Source organism: Cicer arietinum, chromosome 4, assembly GCF_000331145.2.
Source record: "Cicer arietinum cultivar CDC Frontier isolate Library 1 chromosome 4, Cicar.CDCFrontier_v2.0, whole genome shotgun sequence".
Classification (NCBI taxonomy): domain Eukaryota; kingdom Viridiplantae; phylum Streptophyta; class Magnoliopsida; order Fabales; family Fabaceae; genus Cicer; species Cicer arietinum.
Window position 1 is genome coordinate 26,061,182 of NC_021163.2, and position 7,171 is coordinate 26,068,352.

The following is a 7,171-nucleotide window of genomic DNA, read 5'->3' on the forward strand; positions in this document are numbered from 1 at the left end:
TGATATTGAATTTTCACCTATTATTTGAATAATTTAACTTGAATAATTTTACATGTCCTTATCCCACTCTCCCCTCTCTTACGTGACTTCTTGGTATTAACATGTTTATTAGGAAGATCAAGTTGGTAGGAATTGAGAGTGTAACAATGTAATGTTTGGGCAGAGCAGCGAGTTTGGAAAAATCACTGTGACACTGTAAGTTTGTATGATTTAACTTGAATAATTTTACATGTCCTTATCCCACTCTCCCCTCTCTTACGTGACTTCTTGGTATTAACATGTTTATTAGGAAGATCAAGTTGGTAGGAATTGAGAGTGTAACAATGTAATGTTTGGGCAGAGCAGAGTTTGGAAAAATCACTGTGACACTGTAACTTTGTATGGTTTAGATTTTGTTTTTAATGTTTGTATGGTGTAGATTTTGTTTTTAATGTTCATGTTTTGTGATCAATGGTAAATGGTAAGTTCTTGATGCCTTTCTGCCTGAAAGTAGGGACTGAAACTGATTTAGAAAGTTTTGAGGTTTGGTGCTAAATAGTGAAAACATAGTTTCATATCCATTGAGACAGATTTTCTCCTTTTCAAGAAAATGAATTTTGCTCCTTTACATGTAGTAGTTAATCCTTTGCTTAAATGGAAGCTACAGGATATACAAGTTTTTTTGCATTTTCCTCAAATTAATAATCTTATAGTTGTATGTGATGGTATGATATTTAACAAATATTGTGTAAAATAAAGAGTGATAGAATTAGAATCTGTCAATTGGCCCCATTGCATTCTGATTGAGGTTTTCAATTGCAAATTTATCAACCTTATTTAAGATGTACTGTATTTAAGTAAAAGCTAGATGTACCTTGAATGTAATGCACTAATGTAGAATAAGGAATGAAGTATCTAATGATTTGTTGATCTATCAAGTTTGATTAGTCTTCTAGTAAGTGAGACTTTCACGACTCAGTTTGGAAATGTTTTGGATTTTACTATTACTTTGTAGTAATATGATTGAGATCCTATATAAATACATACTGATTTTGTGCAGAATGACTGCTCGCCAAGGACACTACCGTAGGATCTCAACATACTGAGCTTATGCTGGAATGCGGCAAACAACTGGGCTTTTGTTGAAAACTTCCTCCCCTTGATTGGGACACTGCCTCACTTGTTTGAGGTTATCACAGAAGACGTGCCGTGTGGAAACACAAACATGTTTGAGTGGAGACTAAACCTGTATATTCTCAGTTGCTATATTTACTAAACTGCATTACTCCGCCTTTGCATAACTTGTAGTAATATGCAGGTGCTCCAGGTTAATCGACTGTCATTTGGGTTAGATGCCTGGTCTGCATCTTTGTAAGCAACTAGAGAAAGGGGGTGATGAAGTTGCTCTGGTTGAAGCAGAAGTCATGATACTTATTTTGTTTAAGGTACCTTAAAATCCTTATGTTATGCATTCAGTCGCGTTCATTGATTTGATTCATATATTTATTTCTGTATTGATCAGAAAATTATGGAGGCTAGACCCACTCAGTTGACTCTTCTTTTTTCTTGAGAACTTCTACATAAATCAAACTCACCTGTTTAAAGTGTATTTCATTATTTGAATTATTTTTATCTTTAGGCTGCAATTATTAATCCTGCCTATGTTAGCTTTGCTATATATAGCCGGTCCCAAGCCCGGATAAAAGGAGAGGGTTGTGTTAAGTAGTCGACAACCAATGTAAAACTTCGTCGAATCTCTATAGCCAACCCTATTTAGTGGGATAAGGCTTGGTTGTTGTTAAGTTGCAATAATTGCAGCATAATCGAAGAGGGCATAAATGGAAGATATGGTTCGATTGCAACATCTTTCTTGGATTTTGGATGACTTCTAGATTTTATGATGCAAAAAATGAATAATGGAAGAATATAGCATGGTTGTAGGTCCACTCAATTGCAACATGTTTCTTAGCTTTGGGATGACTTCATCATTGGGCTGCGAAGCAGATGGTGTTTTATTTTGTATAGCATATATGGTAAGTCCGATTGCAACATCAAATTGTCTTTCCTCGACATTGTACCATTTTTTTTCCTGAAACTTTACTGTCTGTCTGATTTATTTTTTCAAAATTTCTTTCTACATAATCAAGTAGCTTGTACAACCTTTATAGAAATAAGCAAATGAAAAGTGAGCTAAAGAATTATTGGTCATATACTTTCTCGAATATTCCTTTGATTTCTTATCTTTATGGATTCAGGAGGCATATTGACGTTTCAGCCACTAGACAGGCAGCATTGAAAAATGTTCATTAGAGTTTCTGTTGGATTTGCTTCAATAACATAGTATTCTGAGGGATATGGAATGCACAAAAGAATAAATAGATCAAGGGTTTCAGTTTGACATGTTCAGAGTGTTGTGTTTATTCTTCTTTCAGGTGGTTAACACTGATAATGGTTTTTTCTTATCTTGATGTTGTTTTTACTTTTATTCTGTGATAATAATTTTGTACTTGTATCGTATTCACTTATTGAATTTTGTATATTGCTAACAATAATATTTGTTGCGCTTTCAGTTTCAACTTTCATATACACCTCCTGTACATTTTGTATGGAAGATATTTCTGGTTGTATTTATAAGAAGAACACCTTGACTTGGTAGTTGGCACAGTGCTTATCAATCTTCTCGATTTCGGCGAGACAACATGAAGATTGCATGGTATAAGATGTTTTACCTTCTAAAACATGGTTTCAAGATGACTGATTTGGTAGTTCTAAGAAGATTCTAGCTTTGGCATTTCAATTTGAGATCCATAATTACCATTTTGGTAATAAACTAGTGTAGGCTACTAGGTAACCACACTGATTTTTAGAGAGTGAGAGATCACTTAAGTTTCATAGTAGATGTGTGTTCCTCGTCAAGACTGTTATACCAAATATATACTACAAGGTGTAAATAACATGACCTGAAAATTAGTCTTTGTTTTGAGTATTGACAAGGAAATCAGGGTAGGGAGAATTTCAAGTCTGTCAAAATACCTTGACATTGTTTGTTGTAATTTGTCTTTGTATTCTCTTATTTGCTGGTTGGAAGTCCCATTGGTAGTAAAACCATTCATTATCTAAAACAATCCTTCAATGAAACATCATTTTTTTTCAAGATTATGAGTCAGTTTCTTTCTATTATACAAGTGTATAATAGAACATTATCATTTTTAAAAATAAATTTAATTTAAAATAAAATATTCAAAGGATTTAAACATTTTTTCCCAACTTTTTATTTTTATGTTTGTTATTACATTTTATTTCGTTGTCTAATGGATAAGTACAAGGAGAAAAAAACCACCAAACAAAATGTTTAAAATATCATGATCTCCTCATTTTATTTTCCTCTCATATTCACCAAAATTGAGTTTCGTGCATTATAGGAGAACAAACATTTGAAAAAAAGTGATTAATAGATTCAACATATTGAAAACAGAACACAGCTAGCATTGTGATAGCCATTTATAATTTCACGTGTAATTAAAGTATCCTTACTCACTCTTTCTGGCAAGTGATTGCTAAGTCATATCAGCTCATTCATTCCTATATTCTGGAGTTGATTGGTTTTGAATTTGACAAATGCATGGAGGTTCGGTACACGAAAAGATCCTAGCAATTAAATGAAATAGTAGAAAGCAAGAACAAAAGAAAAAGAAGGAAATAATTAATGGGTTATTGATGAATTATTACACCTCATATATTTTGAAATATATGAAAATCCATATTCTACTATTTCCCCTGCAGTTAAGATGCAAGGGATAAAAAATACGAATTTTATACACTTTCGAGACTGATGAGATAAATTCCATAAATTTAATTTAAGGATTACTTTTTATTTTCATACAAATTTTAGGAACTAAATATGAGAGAGAGGCAATACTTGAGTAATTGAAGTCATTTGAATTTACCATAAAATTGCCAAGGAAATATGTCAGTAGCTAAAAATAATAGTGATTTAAAAAAAAAATGAAGGCATGGACATTATAAAAATATGAGTTAAATCACTATAGGTACTTATAGTGCAAACTATTTTACCCATGCATAACAAATATAATTTACTATAATATTAATTCCTTTCTGAAATACATCATGGCAAATATTTTAATTTATATACACTTTAACAATAAGCATCTAATTACTTCTCACTATGTTGAGATTTGTGAATATATTTTAGAAATTGATGTAACAATGAGACATCAATTAAGCTCCACAAACTCTAGTTTGCTAAAGTTATTGACAAAAATTTCTATAGTATATATTTAGCTATCTCTTTATAAGTAAAAAATTAAAAAGTAACTCCAAACAACATTGTTTTTTGCAATAAGTACAGGATATGTCTCAATAGTATATATTTAGTTATCTATTTATAAGTAAAAAATAAAAATAAAAACAAAAATGTCAAAAAGTTATCAAACATTGGTTGTTACTCATTTAAATATTTTCGGGGCAGCTACCCCACTTAATTTTTCATTTTGATCGTTACTCATTTAAATATTTTCGGCAATAATATATATTTAGTTTTTTAAGGTTATTTTAAAATTTAAAAGAAACATAGCAATAAGCTAATTGTTCAAACTATTTTGCATTTGAAGCAAGTTATATATATTGATTATGTGGATAGATTTTTATTACCTTGTTTTTAATGTTGTACATATGTTTAAATTGTTGTAGAAAAATTAAAAAAATATAGACCATTTATAAGATTTAATAAATATTTCTGAAGGATTAGTGTGAGAGATAAATTGTTGCAGTGAAGTTTCAAATGATCAAAAAAATTTAATTTAATTAATTATTATCAAAATTGAGATAAATAATTAATGATACAAATAAAAAGTAACTTAAATTACTAAATCGTGATAAAATAAACTTAAATAACATAAATAGAAAATGAGTTAAACTTAATAGACTATAGGTATAATTTTGTCGGTATTTTATTTATTTTGTACTTAAAATTAGGAGCTGCTTCCACTAAAAATTATTGATAGTTTTATTTATCAAGAATTATATCACAACAGTGTAAGTGATAAATTATTGAATGTTTGTTTGGTCATATACGTAAATAAATATATTTTTAATGGTGTTAAAAATAAAAATATATAAAACAATTTAAAATATGAAGTTTCATATAGAGTAGTTATAACTTATAATTTATAGATGCTTTATTTATTAATTACAAAATTCAAGTGAAAAACTAAAATTATTAAATTTTAAAATAAGAGAAGTAATATTAGCAATTAGTAAAAGTAGAGAGTGAAAAACTATAATCAAGTCTATAACTTTTTAATCTCCAAATTATGGCTTAATGATAATAATGTCATCATGTCTTATCACTTACAATTTGATACATTTTTTATATAAAAATTTACAATATATGATGTTGCTCCCATTAATCGAAATTTCTAGATTCGTCCTTGAACATAATTCCTTTTGTCTCAAAATAAATCTGAATTTGTTATGTCATGTTTTTATTTTTATTTTCAATGGTTATTAAAAAAATAGATCTTATTAATATATAAATTTCCTTATGACACTTGTGAAGGAATCAAAACTAATAATTATGTTTTGAAAAAGAAATTAAACTCTTAAAAGTTTGAGTACACAATTTTTAATATACTTTTAATAATATCTTTTTATATTTAGATCAGTAAAGAGTTTATCCCCTTTTCTTTTTTTTTTTTTTCTCATTTTAAAATTTTATATCATAAATTAATGAAAAAAACAATTGTGGTAACATTTGGTACTATATAATTGAGTAAATTTTATGTACGTCCCATTTAACAAATGAATTTCACTATCTATTAAGCAAGATTTATTTCTAAAGTGGTGAAACTCACCTCAATTCTACTCAATCATGGAATGAGTATTGAAGGGAAAATATTTTTGATCAAAAATTGCTTATAATAATAATGTTTTCAATAGTGAGAAATTTACAAATTTTGATAGGTGGAGCAAGATTATATTATATAAACATTTATATAATAAGTACATCAACACATGTGAATGCTACAGTGGGACACCTTATCTGAATAATGTTTTTCATCCAAAACTCAAACGAAGATAGCAACATTCTTTAGAATTGTTGTGTAATAAATGTGAGGTAGAAGTTCAACATTGCTTAGGAAAGTGAAGATCGAATAATATATAAATGAGATAATCCATAAACTCAATGTCTTAAAGTTTTGAGTTAAGATGTAGTGTACAAATCACTTGTGTGGTTGTTCTTGGTCTAATGTCGATGATCCCTCGAGCTCTCACATGACCCAACCCAACAGTGGTATTAGAGTCAATTGTTTGCTAAAAAGACTGATTTTTTGTACTAAAAGTCTTCCTGACCAAAAGTGTTCAGAAGACGTGTCTGTCTCGTTGATACAACAACAAATATAGTGTAAATATTGAAGGTGCTGAAAAACACAAGAAAATGGGGGGTTTGAATTGTGTTTGCTACTTTCATTCTATTTATAAAATAAAAAATGAAAAATTATTCTTTATCACAACATTCAACTTACTATTAAAAGAGATTCAGAAGAGATAAGATTGAATAATAAAAAACTAAGATGCAAGAGTTAAAAATACTTTTGCACTAACAAATATATATGGATAAAAAAGCTTCTGTTTGAGGGGTATTGAAACCAAGTTCGTTTTCCTCTTGTGATTCTGATATTAACAAATGTATTTTATGAGAAAAATATGTTTGTATAATGGCTTCATTAAGTGTGCAATAATTAGAATAAGAAAATTAGATGAAGGTACCATAAAAAACGACTAAAGGAATTGATCAAAAGATGAGATCAAAGGAACACAAAAGAATACATGTCTACCTCTGAACATATGCCTTTAAAAGAAATGTGCCTCTAAATATCTTTAAACAAAAATTAGATACGATAAAATGAATACAAACAAATTAAAATAAATATTTTATTATGATCAATAAAAAATAATTATAAAGAGAATAATTATATAAATAAATTCCATAAAAATAAAAATAAAAAACATCTCAATTTAAGAAATTATAAATATTATACTTTTAATCTCTTTATATTTTCTAATTTTTCAATAATTGAAATAAAATACATATTTTTATTCTTACTCATATAACTTTTTACTTACGAAAAAGTAGTAACTGTGTAAAAAAACCTAAAAATACAAACACTTC

General features: G+C 28.4%; 1 long non-coding RNA gene across 1 annotated transcript; it reads left to right on the forward strand.

Annotated features, from left to right (window-relative positions):
• Positions 1–1,451: 1,451 nt before the first annotated feature.
• Positions 1,452–3,133, forward strand: LOC101511554 (uncharacterized). Its single transcript, XR_003472197.2, has 3 exons — positions 1,452–2,012; positions 2,235–2,411; positions 2,550–3,133. It is a non-coding gene; the product is annotated as an uncharacterized lncRNA (long non-coding RNA).
• Positions 3,134–7,171: the final 4,038 nt, after the last annotated feature.